The sequence below is a fragment of the Gavialis gangeticus genome, unplaced genomic scaffold (assembly GCF_001723915.1).
Source record: "Gavialis gangeticus isolate Ggan-Ray unplaced genomic scaffold, GavGan_comp1, whole genome shotgun sequence".
Lineage (NCBI taxonomy): Eukaryota > Metazoa > Chordata > Crocodylia > Gavialidae > Gavialis > Gavialis gangeticus.
The window spans coordinates 1,099,160-1,126,127 of record NW_017729034.1 but is presented as its reverse complement, the minus strand read 5'-3'; the positions used below and the strand labels follow the sequence as shown (position 1 = coordinate 1,126,127).

General features: G+C 41.4%; 1 protein-coding gene across 2 annotated transcripts in view; it reads right to left on the bottom strand.

Annotated features, from left to right (window-relative positions):
* Positions 1-26,968, bottom strand: part of COL8A1 (collagen type VIII alpha 1 chain) — a 212,670-nt gene that overhangs the window by 40,911 nt on the left and 144,791 nt on the right. The window contains exon 2 of one of the 2 annotated variants that reach the window (XM_019527568.1): positions 21,419-21,537. The exons of the other annotated variant lie outside the window; for it this stretch is intronic. The gene's annotated coding sequence lies outside the window, so the exon portion shown is untranslated. The remainder of the gene's footprint in view (positions 1-21,418; positions 21,538-26,968) is intronic. 2 annotated transcript variants of the gene reach the window in all.

The window sequence follows — 26,968 nt, the reverse complement described above, 5'->3', positions numbered from 1 at the left end:
ATTAGCCCCCCCCCCCCAAAATTAGGGTTCAGATTTTGAGTGGGAAAGCTGTTTTCTTCATGGAAAAGAAGCAAACCTGGAGACGCTGTGCACGCCATGCAATTGCCAAGATGTCAGAGTCCTGTGTTTAACCCTCTCGCAGCTATAGCTGTTGGCTGAATGCTATCGGTTGTGCTTGAAGCAAAAAGTGAGCTAATAGTAGTATCTTGATGAAACTTGTGATGTGGAAACAACATTTAATTTACAGGAACTTTTATATAAAGAACTACTTACAAGAAATAACTGGTTACTACCTCTGCAAGGGTCTGGGGTCTAACTTTGCATGACAGTGTGTGTCCAGGAAGTGTGGCAGCCTGGGTAACTCTGTTTCCAGGAGGACTTAGAAGTTCCAGGAGGATTTCTAGAGCCATGACTCTAGAAAAATCTTCTCTCTCTCTCTCTCTCTTTTTTAACACTCGGTCTTCGAAAAACAAAGTCTGTGTTTTATTTGAGAGGGTATTGTATGTGAAAAAATATGGCAACTTATGTGAATGCTAATGGTGGACCAAATTTTGTTGTCCTTGCAGTATTACTGTCATGGAAAATTTGCTCAATTAAGGATCAAAGAATTTTAGCTCTCTGGGCTCTGACAGATGGGGGGGACGGGCACGAGGGAATGCACTTTACCAGAAGCAGCAGCACATTACTTCAACCCAGCTCCACAGCATCTGGTATATATTGGGTACTTCAACAGGGCTTTTTGGCACTTTTTGCTAAAGCTGAGTCAATCAGCTTTTAGATAAGTGCCAAAAAAGCCCCACTAAAGCACCCAATCTATACAGATGTTGGGAAAGCCAGGTGCAGCTAACACTGCTTCTTCTGGGCACGCACTGAGCTTGGCACAGGAGCACACTGAATTTAAAGTAAAATGACATTTTAAGGGGCTTGGGGGGGGGGGGGTTTCCCCATGTCTACAAGCAGCCTTTTTGGCTCACTGCTGTTACCTTCTTGGCAATAGAAGAGACTAGCTTTTCCAACATTAAGTGCCAGTGAGAAATATATGGACAGTGAGCAACTGTTGATTTATATCTTTGAAATACCCAAATAGGCAGTGACTGTTGGAATCTAGTACTAAAGATCTGGTTTGGATTAGCTTAAATTCTGGCCCAATACTGGATATTTAAGTAAAGGGGTATCTATTGTTGGTCCAAAGCCCGCTTTCAGTTGTGTACAATGGAGCTACTGTAGATTTACATCAGTTTAATCAAGGAGTCACGTAATGACCTTTATTAACGTTGATTCCCTTCTCCCCGCTGAAGAACTCCATTTATTTTGACACATTTTCTAATACCACACAATGATTACTTGTGTTTCAGGTGGGCAGTTACATTTTTTTAAACAGACAACCTGCTTTAGTTTTCATCTATTATCTACAAACAGGTTATTTTAATGAGAGGTCAGAGTGGCATTGCTTCACCTCAGTTGCTCCTTTTGACTCCGATGGAAGGGAAAGAATGAAACTCTTCCAATGCTTATTTTTCTCCTTATCTTTCTCGTTTGGGATCACAAAATGATCCCAAACTCTTTTTAGAAGCTGGGCTGTAAATCTCATGGGAACTGGCATTATTTTAAAAAATTGATATCTTCTGAAATTAATGGCAAAAATCCTGTTGAAATTAGATGTGCCCAGGTTTTGGCACTTTGATTTGTAGGCCTGTGCAAAGCGGCTAGTATTTGCTTCGGATTCGGCTGATTTGGGGGGCAGTGATTTGATTTGGTGATTTGAATCACTGTTCCAATTTGATCTGGCTGAATGTGATTTGGAGATTGGGCTGCTTCCAAATCTCTAAATCAGCCAGGCCCACCCCCCATCCCAGTTCCCAGCACTTGTTTAAAAAAAAAAAAAAAAAGCCCCAGCTCACTGGGTGCTGCCAGGTGGTGGGGTGATCCCTGCTGCCCCACACTGCATGGGGGGGCTCTGCACAAGCCCCCAAACTCTCCCCTCATTCCCCCAGACCCCCCATGGATGCCCCGCCTGGGCCAGCTCCAGCCCTTTAAAAAAAAAAACCCCAAAAATGAAAAACCTGAGGACTCGCCATTCCTGCCAGTTGGGGGACTATCCATGCTGCTCCCCATTGCCCCACACCATGTAGGGGGCTCTGCATGAGCCCCCCAAAGCCCTGAGGCCACTGCAGGAGTGGTGAGTCCCGGGGCTTTTTTTGGTTTTTTTTTCTTAAAGGGCTGGAGCTGACCCACACGGGGCATCTGTGGGGAGGGGAGCAGAGGGGGCTGGGGGGCTTGTGGCAGAGCCCTCCATGCAACATGGCACGGTGGGGGGCAGCAGGGATCACCCCTCTGCCTGGCAGTACCCGGTGAGCACTGGGGCTTTTCTTTAAAGCACTGAGCTGGGGTGGGCAGGGACAGCCATGGGGGGGGCTTTGGGAGTGGGTCCCTTCTCCTGTTCCTTGTACTTACCAGCTCAGAGTCAGTTGTAGCTCTCTGCTGCAGTGGGTGGGGACTGCCCGAATCATCAAGCTCTCAGATTCAGAGAGCTTTGAATTGATTTGGATCTTTAAATTGGTCCCCTGATTTGATTCAGATTTGAAGATTCGGCCACCGAATTGGGCCAAATATCCTTCAAATCAAATTGCTACCTGAAGCACAGCCCTATTGATTTGATATGTCACCATGGAGGTAGAAGTATCTATAAAATGGGCCTGAGAATTTAATTTAAAAGTATATAAGTATATCTAGGTTTGAGTATTGTTTTTCAAGGAACTCCCAAGAAAGTATACATATGGGTTCCATTTCCTGCAAAAGTTTGCTTTGAACATTCAACAAATCAGCTGCTCATACTTCAAAGGACTCTTAGTTTAGCTGGAAATGGGAATGTAGAAGTTCTGTTCAGATCATTCACTACATTTTAGTTGATGCTATCAGTCAGCCCACTTGATACCTGAGGAAAAGAGTACTTCTCCTTGGCCTGCTAAGGAGGTCTGTGGGCCAGATGTCAACACTGCAGTCAGGCCTATAAATCCCTAAGATTATTTGCATTTTGAAATTCTCTTGCCATTTAGATGAGAAAATAATTGGGTTTCAGAGCTCCACCAGTTAAAATTCAGCTCATTCAGTTTTATTCTCTAACACCATTATTATTTTACAAGTGGAAAAAAATACATAAATGTAAGTGGACACATATGGCTCTAATATTTTGAGCAGTCTAATCATTCTGTCATTACTTTTGCCAAATAATATAACATGGATAAACTACATCTTAGCTCCTTTTTTACAATTTTAACCAAAGTAATCATGAATATTGTGGTGTTGGTTTTATGTTGTATTATGTTTGATCTTTGCTCAGCTGTAAAAAGTGGAGCAAGAAAGCATCCTCATTACAAGAGATGCTCAGACTTTAATCATTATTTGGTTCCTTTTGACTCTTGGTGTCAATGTCCCATTGACTGAATTGTGTCAAATGAATTTGGAAAGGAGACCACTTTTATTTCTTTGAGAGACTGCATGGTTGATCCATGAGAAAAATACAACACTGGTTTTTTTTCCATTTGCAGGTCACCAAGTTTTAAAATGCACCTCTAAGACCCCATTCAGCCTGTGACCTGCAAAGCATGTTTGTTAGACAAGAGGTAACAGTGTCCAGATTCAGGAAAGCTTGCAATCCACTGCTTGAGAGAGAATCTGAACTTTAACAGCCACTATCTCTAAATTTAGATCTGACACTCCAAATTAAAATGGTAGAAATATTGCCAGATCCTTGTTTTTATAAGATTTTTGTCTCCCTCTATGCTGTCTGGGGCATGACTAGAGATTAATAAGGGGTGGCCCTGTTGCACCTTGGTTCTGGTGGAATATTATCTGGCCTCCTGCTAGAGACAGTGCCTATGAGAGGAGGGAATACATCTGTTTGACTTGAATTGAATCACAATGGACATGTGGAGACCTCTGAAAAATACCAAAGGGGGTTTCCACCAAAACTGTTCTGTAAATGGTCTAGCATTTGAGAGTTGAACAATGGATTGGTGACTCTAGCTTCACAGATCAAGGAAACTAAAGACCTGACTGTCTGCTGGGGGTACTGAAGGATTTTCTAGGGCTTAAGATCTGATATGAGTGTTTCTCAGGACAGCCATTGAACACAAACTACTTGCAAGTTAACAAACTATTCAGTTGTGCATTGAAAACGGAAGGTGACTTTGATATAGATTTGTGGTGCCCAAACTTTTGGCCCTCCAGGCTAGAGGAGTAGTGTGGGGTAGGTCTATGGGCTGGATCCAGTCCCCAGGCCCAATCTGGAGTATGCAGAGCTGGGGTCCAATCTGCACTGCCCGAGGCTGAATTGGGTCTCCTTGTCCTGGGCTCACACGCACCAGATGAGGCCCATTGACCCAGCCCCAGCCCTGGTCCTGTGCATACCAGAAGGAGCCCATACATAGGGCCAAGTCATCTGGCCTGCAGCATTTGGAAATTTGGCAGTGGGGGAGTGGTGGCAGTGTTAACTGTCACTGTTCTCTGTCCTGTCAAATTTCCAGGCCCTTGGGGAGACCCATGCACTGGATCACACGGTTTCACAAGCCAAAGCTGACCCAAGGACTGTGGTTGAACACCACTGATATAGATCCTTTAGCTCATGCACAATGAATTAAGTTCTTGTGCCTCCAAGAGGTCAATCACAGATAGGGGCTACATAATGCTCGGTGCTCTCTCTGACTGACCCAGCAGCATTTGGAAATAGACCAGCAATATATGAAAACCACATTATGCCTCCCAAGGAGTTAAGTCTTAGTGCTTTGTTTTGGTTTGGCTTTTTGTAATGTGAAGGACTTATTTTAATGAGCTCAGGTTCTCTTATGGACAAATGGGCACTATGTGGATACCTTTAAGAGTGTTATGTATAAGTTGTTACATTGGCCCAAGGATTGCAGGAGGGAACTGCAGAGAACAGCAGAGGAGTAGTAGGCTAGGTGGCTCTCTGAATAAACAAGCATTATCATTCTTGGTCTTTTGAGATTAACACATGGTACCAGGGGTAGGGTGCAAAGAAAAATGGAGCATCTCAGAATTCCAGAGTAAAGCTGTCCAGAAATGCAGCAGAAAACTGGAAGAAATTTAAGCAGAGCTTCACCATGTATATGATGGCCAGTGGAGCTACAGAGAAGAAAGATCCACTCAAGGTCACTATTTTTTTTTAATTTTTTTTTAAATATAGCAGGCCCAGAAGCTCTGTCTCCTTATAATAGCCTACAACTATCAGAAGCAGAACAGAAGAGCTATTGTAAAGTAATAAAAATGTTTGAGGAATATTTTATACCGAAACAAAATGAAACCTTTGAATGATATAATTTCCACATGAGACAACAGAAAGAATGAAAGACAATAGGGGAGTTTGTAAAGATCTCAGACTGCTGAGCCAGACATGCAACATTGGAGACCTAAAAGAGTCCATAATCAGAAACCAGCTAGTATTAGTTATAAGAGACGCAAGCCTCAGGAAAAGATTGCTAGAGGATCCTGAGCTTAATTTGGAAAAGGCAGTTGCTATCTCAGCCTCTTGGCAGATTCTAAATGCCAGGCTGTAGAAGCTGAAGGAAAAAAGCAGAAAAAACTGAACTAGACAGGTTTACAAGATTGCGAAAACCCTAAGGCAACACAGGAACAATACAGAAAGGAAGACTTCACTATGAAGCAGGCAGGTGGAGGCCAAAGAGAATCACTTGAAGAAATAATGATCAGCTGCAGATGCTGTCAGGGTTACTACAAACCCATGTAATTCCCTGCATTTGGTAAGTACTTCAACAAATGCAAAAGATTCAATCACTTTGCAACAGTTTGCAGAAAAGAGCATTATGCAACATAATAGAAATAGCAGGTGTTTAGAAAAATAAACCTGTCAATTATGAGAATAAGAAAGTGAAACTTAGAACATATAATGGGCAAATGATTGCAGCCAAGGGTGTTTGTACACTGCATGTTAGACACAAGGGTAATATAGTAAAAGTTCTGTCTGTAACAATCCCAGAAAAGCTAGTGCCAATTAGTAGGTAGTGAACATGTAAAACTCTAGGTTTGATTAAGAGAATGGATGCCACTGGGGGACTAGAAAGCAAGAACATAGAAGAAAAGTTAGATGATGTCGTTCAAGGCATAGGAAAACTGTCAACTGAGTACAAGATAGAATTTGGTTCTCTTAATTCTCCCGCCGTACATGCTCAAGAAATGTTCCCCTTGTGTTAAGGGGGAAACTGAAGAAGGAATTAGATAGATTAGCTAACATGGACATCATAAGAAAAAGTAGAGCAACCAACTGCTTGGGTTCGTTCACTGGTCATAATAGAAGAAAAAATGGATCCTTGAGATTGATGCATTTATTCATTTGCTTAAGATGCAGACACAAAAGGGAGCATTTTCCCATTCCCACCAGGGAAGAGCATTTTGTTCAAGGGCTCACAACTTGTTGTTCCAGCAGTGCTAAAGAAAGACATGTCAAACAGAATACATGAGAGGCATCTAGGCATTGAAAAATGCAAAAGAATAGCAAGAGGTTCCTTATATTGACCCAACATAATAATGACTTAGTGTTGTAAAGGATTGTACAACGTGCTTAAGTACAGATCAGTGCAAAGAAAAGAGCCCATAGCCCTGTGGTATCAAGTGGGCATTGACTTATTCAAGTATGCAGGAAAAAAATATGTAGTAGTGCTGGATTATTATTCTCACTATCCTGAAATTGCATTGCTGAAACACACAACAGTGAACCGTGTCATAACTTGCATCAAACTGTTTTTTACTAGAAATGGGATTCCATGAATTGCACGAACAGAGAATTGTCTTGAGTTTAAAGAGTTTGCAAACAAATATGGATTCCATCACAATGCTTCAAGTCCTAAATACCCACAATCCAATGCTTTGGTGGAAAATGGAGTACAAATAGTGAAAAAATCATTGCAAAAAGCTGCAGGTTCACATCCCAATGTTTACCTGTCACTCTTAAATTAGAGGGTAACCCCTATGAAACATGAATTGTCCCCAGCAGAAATACTGTTTAACAGGAAACTCAAAACCAGGTTGCCAAATCTTGTGGATAATGCTTGCAAGAAAGAAAAGCAAAACATGAAAACATTAAAAAAATTCAACAAACTTGAACAAAAATGGTACTATGACGGGGGTCCCAGGGAGTTACCACAACTGTACAACAAAGATATGGTGGTTATTTCAGATGGATGAAAGTAGAATCAAAAAGCACTAGTTTCCCATCAAGTAGCCCCCAGATCCTATAAAGTAGTCACACCAGAAGGGCAGTATTAAGAAGGAACAAATGACACTTGCAACTCCATAACAGGCGAGAGAAGTAGCAACATCGTGAGAGTCACCAAAGGAAACAGAGCTAACAACAAAGCAACAAGAAATGACACAGGCGATAGAAAAATGACACAGAAGTAGAGATATCTGAACAAGGAAACCAAACAAGGACTGAACCAATAAGGATTGAGAATGCAGAGAAACTGAGATCATTTAGAGCTAAAAAGCCAACACAAAGACTAATAGAGAGACTTGTTAAAATGTGCTTTAACAATGGGTTAAACTAAACTTTCATTGTTAATATTAAGTGGGGGATATGTTACAAGTAAAGAAGGAAGATGTATGGATACTTTTAAGAGTGTTATGTATAAGTTGTTACCTTGGTCTAGAGTTTGCAGACTGGAACTACAGGGAACAGCAGAGGAGTAGGCTAAGAAGGCTCTCTGAATAAATACGTGTTATCATTCTATAAGTTTAGCTGCTTGGTCTTTTGAGAATAACACAGGCACTGTGCTTTTCAAAAGGATACTGTTAAACAGAAAGATATTAACACACATTCAAGGGAAGTGCTGTGCCTAGTGAGGGTGAATGGGCAAAAAGTAAGAATTAGATTCTTCAAGACAAGCGCACTGTTGCCTTATGAACACATTTCACCTCTGGGAGTAACCAGTAGGGGTGTGCGAAGCAGATCCTATTTGATTTTAATTCTGATTCAGCCTGAATCGGGGACAGTGATTTGATTTGTAGCACTGTCCCTGATTTGATTCAGCTGAATCAGAATCTGAAGATTTGATGCTGATTCAGAGGATCAGCAATTCGTACGTAGACACAGCTTTAAATGTTTTTTCTACATACCTTGAGGTACCAGGCACAGCTTGTGAACACTATGGTGCTGGGGCAGATGGAGCATCCCACAGGAGTGTGGGGGGCTCCCCAACATGCTTGGCAGCAGACCCAGAAGGGGTGTGGGGGAAGCACTGCCCCCCCGCACCCCCTCCCAGCTTGGTGGTCACCCACGGGGGACCCCAGGTGTCCCCTCAGACCCAGGAGGCACCAGTTGCCAAGCCAGGGGAGGGCATGGAGGGCAGGGGGTGGGCACTGCACTCTCTGGTGGACCTGGAAGTGGACTGAAAGTGCTTCTGGTCTACTTCCAGGTCTGCTGCCAAGTGCACTGGGGAGCCCCTGCACTCCTGTGGGACACTCCATGTACCCCTGCATCACAGCATTCACGAGCCACCTGCTACCTAGAGATATGTAGAAAAAACATTTAAAGCTGTGTCTATGTCTGAATCACCAAATCTTTCAGAATCTCTCCAGATTGATTTGGAGAGATTAAAGGGTCCTCTGATTCAATTCAGATTTGGAGATTAGGCTACTGAATCAAGCTGAATCTCTGTTGAATTGAATCATGGACCAAAGCTTTGCACAGCCCTAGTAACCAGTGCTGGACTGTGCTACCAACAGAGATCCCCTGTGAACTTTAAGACACATACAGCAAAAACTAGTCAGCCTTGTTATCAGATGTGTTTTCTCAGACTCTTTCTAGACTATAAAAGCCCAAGAGAATAGAGCATCTAAAAAATGTTTCTACTAGGAAGGTAAACACTTTTGTCAAAGAATATTTTTTCAGGCCAGAAAAGAAATTAAACCGCTCGAGTTCCCAAATCCCCCATTTCACTGCACTCAGGTTGTCGGGTGGATGTGTTGTCAGAGAAATCCATGCAGGATCTGTTTTGACACATGCTGTGGCCTATAGTTACTCTACTGTTTGGATTTGTTCTTTCCCTATATATTTTTATGTCTAAAACAATGTGCTGGCATCATTTATTTCATTTTGCCTACTTCATCTGTTCAAATAAGTCACCACATGCTGTCTGGCATGGTTTCTTTAAGCCATTGTTATAAATCAGTGGTCTCAACTTTATCGGTTATTCCTCAGAAAATGTCACTCTTATCTTTCTCTTTTTTTCTTGACTGTAGAAAAATAATATATCAGTTTGCTATTGTAAAGAGCTTGGGAAGGCCTACAACAGGTCAGATTGTTTTTGATATTATGGATTCCTGTTTGAAATCTCAGTTTTATCTTGTGACTCATGTAGGTGTTTGTATACCTAGGAGCACTAACATTGCACAGCACTGTGTGGCACCCTTAAAAAGATCTCATGGCACCCTGTTTGAGAATTGCAACTATAACTACATTGCTATCTCTGCAATCTCCTTGTTTGCTCTGACATGAGCTACTGTACCAACATCATCCATACCTCAATATAATTATCTCCTCACAGTTTCAGTTACAAGTTTTTTATAATCTCTGTGAGTGTTTGACCTTGCAGCCTATGATATTGTGAAAGATGAAGTAGGAATTTTACAGTGCTGGGGATGCATTTCTTTGTCTTAACATTGTAGCTGATCCTGAATTGGATCAGGTTTTTGTGTGTTTTGGAACAACTCATACTTGGCCAAGCACCTAAGGGTTTCTCTAAGGCACCTCTTAACTCCAATTTTAAAACCACCAGAATACCCTCTTGACCTTTTTCAGTAGAAATATACTAATCAGCATCTTTTCCCAACACATTTGAGCCTTAGAAAAACCTGAAGTTCTTCTAAAAGGAAAAATAAATAAAAATAAATTGGTTTTACTAAAGTTCACCAGAATCTCCAATCTTGGAAGAGAGAGACAGAAAACAGTGCTAGGGTCCTGACTTGCCTCTCCAAGTAGTATAAATTAGGAGAAAATTCTCAATCTCACTAGAATTTCCTGTGTGCAATTCTTACATAAAGATGATTGTAGGGAGGTGCTGCCTTCTGTTTGAAGTTATGTTGTCAATCCACCTGGAGTGCAATAGAGGTTTATTATCAGGAGTATGCTTTCGAGTGTGCTGCTAGTGAGGTTTAGTCTCAAGGGAGGATGCTTTCACCAGCAGCTAAATGTGTCTGAATATAATTCCTCTTCTCCTTTAAAATAAAGAGTGGAGTGGGGTTGGGGTAATTTAGTTTGTTTAACTTTTTTAGATACAGGGAATTCTTATCCTGCCCTGTCCAGGTCACTTCTGTAGAAAAGAGGGGGCAGATTCAGTGGCCATACTTCTTTACACCTTGGCTTTCTGTTGTGAGTAACCTTCCTGTGTTCCAGTGTTCAGCTGATTAGAGAATAGATGCTGGAGTCCTTAGGACCAAATAAAATCCACTATTATTTCCTTTCCTCACTGAGGGTGGCCTCTTGTGGGCCATGGGTCTTCATGGCTGCAGTTGTGACTCATGGATTTGCTCTGCTGTCTTAGCAGAATTCCTTCCACCCTCAGACTTCTTTACCTCCCCTGCCCTTTGGGATCAGTAACTTGGCTCTGGACTTTGGCCTTAGGTAATTAACAATTTGGTAGTGCTAAATAAGAGCTAAAATGAATAGAACTTATTTGCTGATAGCAGTGGGGGGAAATGTAGATGAATACGTGTTTTTATTTCTGAAGGGATGCTAGTTACAAGTGGAACAGTTCAGCTGCTGGCACCAAACCTTTACTTTTTAACTCATCTATTTTTGGTAATGCAAAAACACCTGACGAGATCTGTGGATTCACTCTGGTGGAATTAGATGTTTACTCACTTGTACTTCAAATGTATGCATCTAAAATCAGGCACCTTTTATTCCAGAAAAGTATTTGGAAATGCTGATATTGATTATCTGTGCATTTGGTTAAAATATGGTCGGTGTTACAGGAAGAACTGGAGAAATCCAAATTTATACAGGGTAATTTTGATCAATTATAGGCAATGATTTATAGTTTCTCCTAGGATTGTCTTTGAAAAAACGAAAGTTAATTAATTGACCTGGTCACTAGATGGCATCAGTGGTTCATTTCAAATGCATGCCTGTCATATTTTTAAATAAGAGGACCAAAAATATGTTACATAGTCTTGTTATATAGATACAACAGGTGGACTGATGACATTACTAAGTTTCCTTCCAACATGTGTTGGGGCATTATTGCATTATGTTGGCTTGTGGGAGCCAGAACTGCCATGGAAACATTGTATCCCCTTAACATGACATTGCCTTAAGAGCACTCCCCTATGACAAGAAGCAATTATTTCAGTTGATTACACACAGCCCATTGCAGACATTAGTGGGGAGTGGAAAAAATCTTGTCCAGCTAGACTTCTGCATCAGCAGTGCTACTTGCTTTCTTTTTCCTTCCAACTTCTCTTCTTTTAAACCTTTTTTTTTTTTTTTGCTTTGTTCTTCTTAATCTGGCAAAAGAGCACACAATCCTTGCTTTTTAAAAAGCACTGATGCTCTGATTGTGGCAGAAATCAAACACTTCAGCTGCTTCATGCCTCAACCTATACAACAATACCCTGGAACTGAAAATCTTTCCAATTTGGGGAAAAAAATGGAATGAATTTTACATCTCTTGATCCAATCCCAGTTCATGTGTGATCTGTATTTCAGAAAAACTTTTGTCCAGGCAAGAATTCAGCCCCAAATTTAAATTTTGGTGGTAATGAATACAAACCCTGATTTGACCCTGATTTTATACACCCTTGCTTTGAGTAGGGTGTTGGACTAGATGGCCTCCTGAGGTCCCATCCAACCCTATGATTCTATGACTGTCCATGCATTGCACAGCAGTGTTTGTACACTAACTCTGGCTGTAGTTTAGGTAAAAACCTGTCCTGAGGTAAGAGACCCAACAACAGAGTATGCCAATACATCATAATATCTGTCCCACAGCAGTTGTGTAAACTGTTACACAAGGCAAGTCATCTTTGTGGAACTTGAACAATGAGGAGGAAGGAGAAATAAAAAGGAAGAAGGGTAAAACAGGGCTATCAGGGTAGTGGGTCTGTCCTTCCCTATACGCACTCTTGGAGATTATCTGGACAGCTAAAACCCATGATCTAGAGCTAGCCAGAGTAGATGCTTCAACCCAGATACAGTAAAGATTGGAGGGATGGATCCAAGTGCTGGACAAGTCCCTGGAGAAAAGGTTTTCTTCCTGATTATTTTACCCTAAATGAGAGTCTTCCCTCTCTCAAGTGTCCTATAATTCCTTTGTCAATCAGTTGAATCTGACTCTGCAGGGGAAATCCTGGCCCAATTCATTGACTACTTTGATCCTAATTTTATTTTATAAATTTGAAACTAAAATTTTTCAACAGCAGCTTAGATGAATACTTGCCTGGTGTGGTTTAATTTTGAGAAGGGGTCTGCACTAGATGACCTGACTTTCCTATGATCGTATGTTAGACAAGCAAACTTATTTTGGATAGTATCCAGTTGTATTCTGTAGCACTTGATGTGTTTCATAGTTTCCAATTAACTCCAGGAGAAGAGGTGAACTATTAAACAACTTGAAGGCCTGCAGAAACTTTTTTTTGCTCCTTCTGCTGCTGCTCTGGCATTCCAGTTTTCAGAGGCTGTGGCTGGGTAGACAATGTGCAGTTTGGGTCTCTTCCTTCAAAAAAACAGAGCCCAGCTTAATCTCTATACAGACTCAAACATCACAAAATGAATCAGTCTCAAATTAACGTCTGGTACTGCAGACTGAAGCAGTTGAGAGAAGTCTCTCCACTGAAAAATGGCATGTCTGGGAACCATGACATGTAGCTGAAAAATGGCTTCCATCTCTGTCCTTTGATGTTCTCGTTCTCCTGATTTTAATTCTAACATGTTCATATGGCTAGAACTGGATTAATTAATACAAACAAATAACCAAACAAAACAGAAACAACCTACTCACCTGTCTAGAGCCAGACTTAAAGCCAAGTCAAGGGAAGGGAGATGTCTTATGAATAAATAGTCACCAAGTAAGGAGAAAACAGATGAGGTTTTTATTTCTGAAATACTCTTTAGGAACATCCCTTTACTTTTTTATTTCCATTCTACTAATTTTTCTTGCAGTAACCCACATCTATGTGTCCCAAACATGATGTGTTGTGACTGAGCCACGTAGTCAGATTTCAAAGATATCTAGGTAACTAAAAGTGCAGCTAGGACTCCTGTGAGGTTTTCAGAAGCACCATTGGGAACTTAGATGCCTAACTTGGTTAGAGCTCTTAAATCTTTCAGCATCATGAGGGCTTGTAGACGTATTAAAAAGCGGTCTGTAAGTGTGACGTTGGCAATCTGCATTGAACTACAATGTGTGGCCAGTGTTAGGGAGATGACTGTTTGTAGGTGTATGTAAACATGAGAATAAGAAATAAATGCAAGCTGTGATAAAATGGTATGATCCCCTTCCAAAGATTCACCCAATATCTGGTTCAGACGGGGTCATACATCATCTCTTATCTTTATTCTAGTAGAATTTCCCAAGGTATTTCTGAGTGTCCCAGATCATTTCCAGAGGAGGTCTGGCCATATATATGGCTTAACTAGTTGTCTTTTATTGTTGCCTCTAGGCTTACTGTTTCCTGGGTTTGCTGACAAAACTGGAAGGAGTGATTGTGTTTAGTAATTCCTGGAAAGATGGTGATTTAAGACCTAAAGGGCTTCAGAGGATATCTCCCTCCATGAAAATACACTTCATTTAATGAAATGTGTGAGACACTACTAACCAAAAAAATCATAGAATCATAGAAAATGAGGGTTCGAAGGGACCTCAGGAGGTCATCTGGTCCAACCCCCTGTTCAAAGCAGGATCATCGCAACTAGATCATCCCAGCCAAAACTTTGTCTAGCCAGGTCTTAAAAACCCTCAAGGATGAGGATACCACAACCTCTCTGGGTAACCTGTCCCAGTGCTTTACTACCCCCCTAGGGAGAAAGTTCTTCTTAATATCTAACCTAAACTTCCCTTAGTCTCAATCTGAGGCCATTGCTCCTTGTTCTGTTATTTGCTACCACTGAGAAGAGTCTAGCTCCATCTTCCTTGGAAACATCCTTCAGATAGTTGAAGGCTGCTGTTAAATCCCCACTCATTCTTCTCTTCTCTTTAGACTAAAAAGCATAGTTCCCTCAGCCTCTCCCCAGAAGTCATTTGCCCCAGCCCCCTAACCATTTTTATTGCCTTCTGCTGGACTCTCTCCAATTTGTCCATATTCTTTCTGTACTGGGGGGACCCAAAACTGGACACAGTACTCCAGATGTGGCCTCACCAGTACCGAATAGAGGGGAATAATCACTTCCCTCCATCTCTTGGTAATGTTCCTACTAATGCAGCCCAGCATTAGTAGACTTGGTCCCCAGCCTATAAATGGTGCATGGGATTGTTCCATGCTAAATCCTCATCTGACTGTTGGAAACCTAGGCTAAACCATTCACTGAGAAAATAGTATCGTAACATCTGCAGAAGAGAAATGAATCCTATTGGGGACATGGAAATCAATCTCTTCACTCTTCTTCAGGTCAAACAGTATCTGGAGACAATTTCTTTTATAATCTTTTGACATTTTCAAATGGCTGTTGTTTGGAAAGGGAAAAGGAATATCACCCACAAGTAGTGATCATTTTAGTTCTCTTCCCACCCTAGTACTGGTTTTGGAGTCGTAATAATGCAGGCAGATTGGAATAATTGAAATAGGGTACGTCCTCATTTTGTTAATCAAGCCTTAATTCAGCTTCATTCAGCTCCAGCTCTTGTGGTATTTATTTCATGACATTTGATAGAGTGGAGAATCCTCAAAGAACTGTGGAATGCTCAACAGGGAATTTTTCATGTAGTTTGACTGAGTGGAGATGCTAAGTAGAGATATAGAAAACTCTCTCAATTCATACTGGGTTTTTTAATATATATACTTAATGTTGTGTAGAGAGCAAAAACAAACCACTAAGAATTTCTGAATTCCTGATGATGTTTCACTGCAAACTGTGAACTTTGCAATCTGAACATAAGGTATATTTAGGTTTCATTACAGAGGCTCCAAGCCCTGTGAGCCTTTTTTCTCTGTTACTTATTTAGTACAAATGCAATTGAGGATGGGAGTTGTCATCCAATTCCTCTTCCAGCTTCTTCAGTTTTGAAATTAACTTCTGCATTTGTGGCTCTATCAAGTGTATTGGTCGTGCAGGCAAGGAGGCATTATTCACTTGTAACATATTGCAGTATTCTACAGTGATGGTCCAAAGCATGCTGGGTGAAACAGCCATTTCTCTTCAGGTTAACTAACTCAGCTGAAAATTTTGGCTTCCAAACTGTAGATATGGGCCAGTGTATCCTGCACTTACTTGACTACAAAACTACTTTCCTTCCCTCCCCACCCCCCAGCCATCTGTATGGGGGGAGGAAAGGGGGATATCTCCTCGCCTTACATTCACATACAAGGAAACTTCATTACATATGTTGTCTATCATTAGCCTGGTGCCAAAAGTAATGGAAACCCACTATGAATTTTATTTAAATGCAGCCAACACTGAGCATGGCTATAAAACACATAACCCATATTGGGCAAGTATACTGATGGGAAACTACCACAAAAATAAGTTAGTGCAGTTCATCTGAATAAGATATATGGTAATGCCCATTGAGCACAGTCCCCTTCATCACTGACGGTTTCAAGTCATGGTAAGCCACTGCATTGCATACATCTCAAATTCCTCTTTACTCCAACAGCTGAATTGCACCTTTCTTTCCCATTTCCAATTATTCTTTTTTTTTCACCAGTCTTAAATGTCTGGCACATACCACCAAATGGGACCCCAAACAGTTCACCCTCTGATTGCCCCTATCTCAGCCTGTTGCATATGACTAGTGTGGCATCATCCTCCATGAGGTGGAACTAGACCAAGTTGCCCTGCATCTCATCTTCACATACATTTTTGAAAGGATCCCAGGACTCCTGACAAGAAAAGCTAGTTCCAGTCATGAGTGGGGGCCCAACTAGCATGTGGATCCTTTTTTTAGGGGGAGGAGAGGGAGTATCTGGAGTACACACACCTACTAAACAGTGGTGAGCTGGGGTCATCATGGCTTGAAATGCTGTTGACTCTGCTGGAGCCCAGCCCAATTACTGATGTGGTAAATAATGAGCCGGCAGTGTAATGAGGCCATCAACAAGGCCAATTGCACCTTGTCGTGTATTAGCAGATGCACGACCGACAGATCGAGGGAGGTGATGTTCCCCCTCTATGAAGCATTAGTCAGGCCGCAGTTGGAGTACCATGTCCAGTTCTGGGCACCACACTTCAAGAGGGACACGGAGGATCTGGAGAGGGTTCAGAGGAGGGCCACTTGCATGATTAGTGACCTCCATGAAAGAACCTATGAGGGGAGGCTGACAGATCTGGATCTCTTCAGCCTTCATGAGACGTCTGAAGGGAGACCTTGTAGCCACCTATAAGTTTATCAAGGGAAGACAACAGGGAATTGGTGATGCGCTATTTACCAGAGCGCCCAGGGAGTAACTAGGAATAATGGGTGCAAACTAGTGGAGAGTAGATTTAGGTTAGACATTAGGAAGAAATTTTTTACAAGCCAGAAACTGGCTTGGGCTTCCAAGAGTGGTAGTGCTATCACTTAACTTGGAGGTCTTCCAGAGGAGGCTAGATAGTCACCTGGCTGGAGTCATCTGACCTGGGTCCTCTTTCCTGCCATGGGCAGGGGGTCAGACACAATGATCCATTGTGGTCCCTTCCGACTCTACAGTCTATGAATCTATGAGCCTTTTGGCTTTGGACTAATATCATGCACAGTTTTAATTCTATATACGTAGGTACAAAAGTGTTGCTTAAGTGTGCTTATGGAATATCTGTGCTAAAATTTGCAGTGGCTTCAAAAACATAAAATGCATCAATTCTGGATGAACTAGGTCTATGGGTGCTATATGCAAATTACTATAGGTAAGTTTGTTTCAAGGTCAGTGTTTTCAAATGTGCTTGTCACTTCCATGTGCTCAGGGGGAATAGGGTCTGACAGTAGTGGGGGGGAAAGGGGCTGTGGGGGGAAGAAGTTGTGGGGAGGAGGGCCATTTGACTCTTTCTCCTCTCCTTCTTCCCCCAGGTTAATTTCCCATGTTGTAACAGTAAGAGAGGATAAATTCCAGGCAAGCATCCAATAATTAGATTATAACACTTAAATTTTCCATATATAGAATCTAATTACTGGGGGGTCATCTTATATTCAAGTAAATATGATAGTTCCCACATCTGGTTTATGGTAGTGAAGAAGCAAGGATTCAAAGAGCACTGTATCCTACAGGCTTTCTCTCCCAATGGCCCAGGATGTGCTGTATCATGATATGTTTCTTCATGAGAGCTGGTAGGGAGTGTTCATGGAGACACCCAAATCTTGCCTGAGTCCTTTCCTCCCCCACCACCTGGCCTGTATTGCTGGGCTGCCAGAGTGTTCCACTTTCTCAAACATCAAAGATGAGGACTTCATATTCTCTCTTACTGCCCCAATCTAGGGAGGCACCTGTTTCTTCATTGTATAATAGCAATTTGATATGGTGGCTCATGTGGGTCAAGCCTACCTTGGGACTTCTCCATTTTCATCAGTTTCAGATGTTTGTGTATTGAACTGAGTGATCAAGGAGGAAACAAAGAAATTAGTTACTCAAATCCTCCTTAAATTTAAATAAGAGTTGGTCCCTTAAGTATTTATAACTAAAGTTCCAGTGAAAATAACATAGTACCAGCAGCTCCCAGAATAAGGTAAGAAACTGAAAAATAAGAAGAATACCTGGCAAAGGACCAAGTGGCACTTGAATGAATGTGAGTTGGAAGGGAGAGAAGGGGAGGAGTATACAGGAGTCTAAGTGAAGGGGGAGTCAGTTGGTGAAAAGTATATGGTGATGGTAGAGATGAGATTGCAATAGGAACAGACAGGAGGGCATAAGATTATGTGAACTAAAATATCCATATTTCCCTGCTTAGTTGTGCTTTTGGTCCTGAATACGTAAGGCAGGGCTATGCTGAATATTTTCTTGGTGCATTATGGATCAGTTAGAGTATATGAAGTTAAACTATTCAATCCAGCACTTTTCCTAATTTCCAACCCCCCCCCCCCCATTATAATTTTGAAAATTACCATAGTTGTGCATTTGATGCTATCTGAGGTGAGGCTAACCCTACCCTGAAATTAAGCATAGAAAGCTGAGACGATTTGAAGCATGTGACACGCATAGTAAAACACACTGCATTTTTAAATACTACATTTCTTATAAAAAAAGGCAAATTTAAATCTCAAAGTATAGCAATTACTTTCAGATGTTTGATTTTTCTTTTTGGAGACCTGTCATGTCAGTCATTTAAAATTGACAAACACTATTTTGATTTCCTCTGCATTTTTTTGTTAAGCACCTTTTTCCCTGCCTTGCATTGAAGATTATATACTTCCCTCCTTCGTCACCTGCTCTATTGTAATGTTGTGTGTGTGTGTGTGGGGGGAGGGGGGGTTGTGTGTTTTGGGGTTGTTTTGTTTTGTTTTTTTGAAGAATACCTGGCAGGGCAGTAGATGAGGAGATATAGTTACAGGAAGCCCAAAAGCTGAGCCTCCCTTTCAGCCGAGACAATTAGATTGTTGTTTTTGGTTGGAGCTCAGAAATTCTGTTAGATCCAAATGCTTTTCAAATGTCTTCATCAGCTGATACTGATGCCAGAAAACTTTCAGGGCACGATATAGAGCCTTTCGTTTCAGGATCTGTATCTGAAAACCCTTAAGTTTTGGATAAATTCCTATCAAGACCTGAACTTTATAGCTGGAGATGGAGTATACTGGAGCAGGACAAAACAAAGGGTGGGGGAGGAGTAGTAAATATTTTGCAGTCCTTCTCACTTTGCACTAAAGGTTGATACTTTTCATCCTAACTAGTTGTGTTTCTGAAAGAAGGTGTTAATTTTGATACCTTGGAGTGCTACAGCTAAAGTATCAGAATGTAACTTGGGTATCATGACACTGGTCCCAACTCTGGCACTGACTCTTGAGACATTGATCACTTCCTTTATACCTCTGTTCCCTTTATCTGTAAAATTGCCTTTCTTACCTTTGCAAAAAGAAGTATTAATGGTGGTTCTAATTTTTAAGCTATCTGGCACAATATTTAGTCATTCATAATTTTTGTTTCCTACTGAACTCCAAGAATGTTGGAGCCCTAGACTTTTATATTCCTTGAAACATTGTACATGGCTGTGTAAGACAACTATAGGAAAAAGTCTTTAAAATGTACTATAAAATAGTCAGATTTCTATATAATCAGGCTTGGCAGGACTGGATTTTTAAAAATTGATGAATGGTGATTTCACCGTGCACCCGCAAACAAACAACTTCCATCGTTAAAAATCAAAATTTAAAGAAAGGGGTCTGTAACGGGGAACCCTCACCCCTGTTATTGGACAGTGGAAAAAGAGACATAGGAACAGTGGACAGGGGGATTAAAGAGGAAAACAATGGGTAGCTTAATGACCTGTCAAGTAAGCAATTAGCTGCTCCTGTGCCTGGAAGCTGGCTGGAGGGAGATAGGCTACTTAAACAAACCTCTACCCAAAGCCTAGAGGGGGAGAAGTGGGGAAGACTATTCAAGACTTCAGCAGGGTGGCATTAGAGTCCTGCCTGGGCCAGGCCAGTTAAGCGTGGGGGCCAAGGGTGCCCACTGCATCTCCCTGTGTTCCCAGAGCTCTGGGAGTGCCACTGCCTTCCTCTTCTGGTCCCTGCCTGCCCACCTCTTTCCTGATGAATGAACACAATGGTTTAAAGCATTTATTGATTTATACATATTTTTACATTATTTTTATAAAGCTTTTAACAGTATACTGTTATTACCAAATTGTCTGCACCCTCACCCCTCCAACTTTGAGCAATCTTGAACATTTAAATAAATAAATTACTAAAAAATAAACATTGTTTAGCCATCAACATGATCACAAAAAACATATTTTTTAGTTCTGCCAAGCCTATATAAAATGGTTGATCAAAGCACTGTAGAATTTTTTTCCTGAGGTTATGAGAGCCTGTTTCATTCTTTCACAATGTACCTAATGCGCTGAGATTTAATCATCCAATAGAATGAATCTTATTTCTCTATTAAATCTCATGGGCTGGATTCTTTAGTTGTAAAGAGCTCCAAGGGTATAAGGAAAGGCCCCTCTTCAGCTCCTTTTATCCAACTAATTGGTGAAGTGGTTACTAGGGTCAGTTTAGCATTGTTAGTGCTTATAATGTCTCCCAAAATATCCTGTGACTGAGGAGGTCATATAAATGCACAAAGGGAATTTAGCCAATGTGATGTGTGTGTGTTTGATTGTTTTTTGTTTGTTTGGGGTTTTTTGTTTGTTTTTTTTTGTTTGTTTTTTTTTTAAGAATTATTCTTGTAGAACTTTCTTGGTTCCCTCTCAGTTAAACTCTGTGGTACTCCTCCCTAAGAGAGAAACAGACTTTTTCCTCATTATAAGGACACTAAAAAATGTGGGGAATCTCCATGATACAGTTTTTAACATGTGGATTTTTTAAATATTTGCTGTCTAAAACCAAAACAAGCTGCAGGAAGCTGCCATAGTGTAGAATATTAAGCAGTAATGACTTCTTTTCTTCCAGAAGTCACACTTGAAAACAAACAATAGTCACGCATAAGATGCTATACAATGAGCTAATGTCTACTTGTCAGAAAAATTTCCATTACAGTTCATGATGATGTCTAACATATTCCTGCTGCTACTGCATGCACACGTTTTGGATATCACAAGTATATAATTATCACGGTTCACTAAATTCCAATGAGCCATATCTCAATTCATCCTGTCCTTCTCTTTAGAAAATAACCTTTCCCCAGATAAATTTATAACAAATCCTTACCCCTGGAAAATATATAGAATCCTTTAACCAGAGTTATAGAGAGAAATGAAAAATCTTGCAAGAGAGTCTCTAACATTTTCTTGAAATGCTACAAATTATATCTTTTTTTTCCTCCCCCTGAAAAATAGAAATTTATCAAATGGAATAGTTTCTTTACTTTCTTGGAAAACACACTGACAATGATCATAAAGAAATTGATTCTGGAGATCTTTTTTCTGTTTAAAATTAAGGACTTCAGCAAATGGCAAGCACTTGAGTATTTTACCTTGTCCTGTGCAGCTGATTGTTTTAAGATCCTAGTGATGACTTTACTTTAAGATTGCCTGAGTTTTTAATTTATTTTGCTTAGTCTTAAGCATTATGGATAACTTATTCAGACTTTCAGAATTGGGTACACTTACATTTAGATTTTGGAAAAGAGCTGGACACTGGCAATGCACTTGCTATTCGCCTTAAGATGGCTGGACTCCACGTCTGTTTGAGGTCAAAGGAAGGTGTTTTCTTGATTCCAGATCAGCTCCTAAAAAAGTTGTTGGTTTTTTTTTTTAAAGTAAGAATTTAAACTGTAACAGTATTGTCCCACCACCAGTTTCAGACATCCTTTTGCAGAGATATTAAGAAATATTGATCAAGATTTTTCACCATTTTTAGAAGTTTCAATTAGCACAGGGGTTTTCAACCTTTTTTGGTTGGTGTACCACGGTGGCCAGTCCAGAAGCAGGGAGTCCCCTGGCCAAGCAGGAAGGTGGGGCGGGGAGAGGGTCCCCCAGCAGCAGATAGTGGGAGGGGGGAGAGGGGTCCCCTGTGGCGAAACCAGAAGCACTGGCAGCAAACCCGGAAGTGCTGCTGGCGAAATGCAAAGTGCCCCTGCTTCTCTGCTCCGCTGCCATTGGGGGCTTCCCAGGTACCCCCAGTTGACAACCCCTGAATTAGCAGGTTGACTTTCAAAAAATGTTCTACACTTCAAAGCTGCCATTGACTCAAGTCAGAATTCTTGGAATTTAGCACTGTTAAAATTCAGGCTACTGCTTTGGGTGTCTAAATATGGATGAAAGAGCAAAACCTTTAGCTTTCATGTTTGAGACTCTTAGTTGTTCTCAGGCTACTAATGTAAACTGTAAATCAAATGGATTTCTATTTTTCAGAAAAGCTCTGTGAGTATTATTCCCCACACAGATCTAAGGAAACATTTTACACCTAGTGACATGAAAGCAATATACAATTATCAAGTTGTTGGTACAACAAATGAATGGATTCAATTAAACTCATTCTACTGTACATTGATTATGTCAATGAAAACACATGCCCCTTGTTGCAAGGGGCTGCGAAGAGTCTTCATGAACTTTTATTTCAGTGTGATGTGCATGAATCTTGTGCAACTAAGCTCCAAATAGGAATGAGTTGGACACTGAAGCAATGAGAGGATACTAATATCTAATGATTGACCTCTTGTTTCATAGTATTTTGCGTGCACTGCTGCTTTTACAGAATGTGAAGGATTTTGTGTCTGTTATTCAAAATACCATAATTTTAAGGCAAAAACTGTTGGCCACTGACACCATTGTCCCTTTTTTGAAATCATGCTGTTGCTTCTGAAATTCCCCCTTTCACAGTGGCAGAATACTGCAGAAATTGAACTCAACATTTAATGTAAAGTTGTCACAAAAGCTCTACTGCCTGCAAACTTGTACGTAACCATCATTGAGAAATATGCAATGGATCCAAGGTTTGCTGAAGTTAATGAGAAGAATCCTATTGACTTCATAGTTTCTAGGGTTGGAAGGGACCTGAATAGATCATCAAGTCCAACCTCCTGCCCTGGGGAGGAACGAGTGCTGGGATCATAACACCCCAGCCAGATATCTATCCAACCTCCTCTTGAAGACCCCTAAGGTAGGGGAGAGCACCACCTCCCTTGAGAGCCTGTTCCTGAGCCTGGCAGCCATAACCATAAAGTAATGCCTCCTGATAGGTGAAAACTGCAGAGTGAGTCTGGGTTCTGGGGCCCTGCACCTCTGGCTGCAAGCAGACAAAACTCGAACATCTGACTCCCCAGGTACCTCTGTACTTCTACCTGCGCTGCTACATCCCCCTTTCACCCCTTCCCCCTTCATCCCAGCCTGTCCCTCACCCCCTGATGCCTCCATTTCCATTTTCACTGACTGGCTTTCTTGCCTGCATTGCATGCCAGGCCAGCCTCTGGCTTCTTTACTATTCCTTCTATCTAGGACCAGGATATGCACCAACTACAGGTGCTTCCTCAGCCTGACAGGATTTTTCAACCCAATAGCTTCCTAAGATATATTTTTCTAACTATTTTGGGTTTTTTCATAATAAACATATACACATAAAAATACAAGATAAGCCATCACACACCACAAGTAACATATATCCAACACAACATCTTTACTTCTTGCTGTCAATTCCTTTATAAAAAGAAAGGCTATGTGACAGTTTTGTCTGGATACCTTTAATGCTTCTGGTGCTATTGGTGTTGAGCAAGCTAAGTTATTTTGACCTGCTGTCATTTACAGCAGTGGATTGGGCCAAGGCTGTAGGGGAGGAGGAGGCCTCACGGGGGCACACTGCCATGTTGTGCAGAGGCCCCAGCACCAGGAGGTGCGCACCTGAACATACACAGTCCCACAAGCACCCATGTCATGAGTTTTGCCTGCCTGTGGCCAGAGGTGCAGGGCCCCAGAACCCAGACCCCACCTACACCTATCTCCTTGACAGCTGGCAGGCTTTGTGGCCACAGCAGGGGCTACCAACCCTGCAGTTTTCACCTTTCTGTGCCTTAACACACACACAGGGTCACCTATGTCATGAGTTTTGCTTGTCAGAAGCTTGAGGTGCAGTTTTCCAGAACCCCCTGAATCTATCACTTGAAACTTGGCAGGTTTCTTGTCCCCAGCAGCAGCTACCATCCCTGCAAGTTTCATCTGAATCAGGCAAAAAACAACAAAGTTATAGATATTTCATTGATTCCCCATTATGGCAGAATCTCCAAATCTTTTCTGAATCTATTTGGAGCTTCTGAATCAATTCAGAAAGCCTAAAGCTTCTAGTGGTTTGGTTCAGATTCATAGATTTGGCCTCTGAATTGTCCAGATCATCTCTGAATCTGAATCATGATCTGAAGCTTTGCACAGCCCTGCTGCAGAGGGAAGAATCCAACATTGCAGCACTAACCAGAGGCAGCAAACACCCTTGGAAGAAAGGAAGTTGATGAAGGGAGACAAGGGAAAGAATGAAGAGAAGAAATGCAGCCTTACCCCTAAAGGGACCTCACACACTAAGTGTATATTCTAAATATCCAAGGAAAGAAACTGACTCTCTTGCACTTTTACATTGTGTTATCTCACTGAAGACACCAAATAAAAAATAAACTACAGTACTTGGTCACTTAATCCATTTTATTCCTTGAAATCAGTATCAGTCTTATATATTGAGGGTAGGAAAGAAGATGCTGTCACTGCATTCTCTGCACCTGTTGCCATTTGCTCCTCAGCCTTTTCAGTAGTGTATGATTTACTATATATCCTGCCAAGGAGATCTTGTTGGAACAACCAGTTAAGAACTGTTAAGTCCTTTTCAGTAGAAATCTTTATTCATTCATAGCTGTTACAGTTGGTTGTGGACTTCAGAATTCATCTTTGTATTCAAACTTGCTTCTGCTTACAGGTGTTTCACCTTTTGGGTTTTTGGTCCAGCTTCACACTGAGGTGAAGGCAAATCCCACATTTGTGCTCAAACCTGATCCTGCTTGCATTCAAGTCAAGGGCCAAATTTCTACTGATATTCCCTGCCCCTCCCCTATCCCATCTTCTGCAAGAACAGGGTCAAGTCCAAAGTTCCCAGGTGTGTTCTGCTGTTTCTAGTTCAAGACTCTAGTCTTTTTATGCATGTACCCATAGATTGACAGTGATTTCAGAATGGAAAAAAATCCTTCCATTTAATTTTTATTTATAATTTAAAAGTATTAGAAGAAGCTATCCTTAGTACACAACAAGGATCACATAGAGCTTTTCTATGAAGTCATGAGTGCTTTTGGGTTCCCCTGTCAGCTACAGTTCACAACAGTGGAATAAGGACTTTTGGTTATTGTTGACTGAGAGGTATGCATGGTGCAGTATGCAATATGGGAGGAGGTGGAGAGGGAACAGCATGTTGTGGCAGTTCCTTGTTTGGGTGAACCAGAGTCATGGTTTCTTTTGGTGAAGCAAGAGGAAAATAGAGAAGGGGAAGAGAACAGAAGAGCTCAAGAAGGTAAGGGAATGGGAAACCCAAGGATAAGACCTGTTTCCCCTTCTGCCCCACCTGGACTGTTTGATTTTTATTGGTCTGATTTTCCTAGATGTGTTTCTCGTAACATGCAACTGAAAGGATAAAAAGTAATTTATACATATATATTTAAGCTATAAATATTTTTGCTGCACCTTTCAATCAGGAGTTGGGTGGCTTGTGCTTCTGCTGAATCAAATCTACATTTCTTTGCTTCTCCTTCAGATTAAAGAAACAAACTATACAGAGGAAAAATATTTCAGATTTATGGGTACTACAAAAAATAAGGCCAACTCCTGAAGGTGTTTATGTAACAAAATCTTATTGGCTTCATTTTTCTTTTTCTAAGGAAGAACTGTGGAATATCTGACTGAGGGGAAGAAAAGGCACAAGAAAGTACATGTCCAGCTACATTTTTTGAAAATGGTGCCCCATGGATGGTTTTGTAAATGGCACCACAAAATGTGGGGCATCATAGAGCTGTCATTTGCATATCCACAATTTTTGTCAGGCAAAATTATCTTGTAAAAACATTTCGAGAACAAGTTTGTAACCAATTTTCTGATAAACTAATTAACATATTTTAACTAGTTTATTTGTGTCACTTACTTCCTTCTCCTATGTCCTGTGAACAGAAAACTGTGGCACAAAAAACTGGCGAGGAAAAGATTTTAATCCGAACACTATTTTTACCGGGTTTCTTCAATTTTAAAGGTAAAAATGCACATAGCTTGCCTTTTGTTTGCCATCACATTCCCTTTTCTGTTTTTGCCTTTTACTACCTGTGAATCCCCTGCTCCTCTCACAGTTACATAACTATGAAGCATCCCTCTAGACGTGCACCAAATTTTAGGACAGAAGATATTAGAATTGCTTCTGACAGGTGAGTTGCATAACTATTTTGTTTTAAGACATGAGAAAAGTTTGGTGAGAGTCCAGTGGAGGGCAACAAAAATGTATAAAGGCCTGGGGAACGTGACTTATGAGAAAGGGCTGAAAGAACTAGACTTCTTAGTCTGGAGAAGAGAATATTGAGGGGGGATTTAATATCAGCCTTCAACTCCCTGATGGGTTTTCTGAAGAGGATGGAGCTAGACTGTTCTCAGTGGTGGCAGATGACAGAACAAGGAGCAACAGTCTCATGTTGCTACAAGGGAAGTTTAGGTTAGCTATCAAGAAAAACTTTCTCACCAGGAAGGTAGTAAACCACTGGAACAGGCTACCCAGAGAGATTGTGGAATCTCTGTCGCAGGGTACTTTAGTGCCCTGCTCCTACAAAGAGGTACAGGTGCCGGTGGCCGGGGCAGCCGCAGTTGGTCAGCTGACCGGAAGGGGGCAGGGCCTGACCTATATAAATGTAATCCAGGCTGAGGCCAGAGAGGCAGTTCCCCACTTGCAGCCAAGGAAGAAGGAGCTCTGCTGGAGTAAGCAGAGTAGGGAAGCTTGATGGCTTGAGCAGCTTCTGTTCAAGGATACCGGGTGGAGGAAGCCCTGGTAGGGAGTTGAATGATGGTTAGCCAGATAGCTTAGAGTTTACGTTATAGCCCAGGGGCTTGAGTTTTCTGTTTGTAGTTTTATAAGACCGGAGGACCAGGTGAGGCTATTAGGGGTTGGAGGAGGCCTCATAGGGGCTCCACGGTGGTGTGGGGACCCCGGTGCCAGAGAGT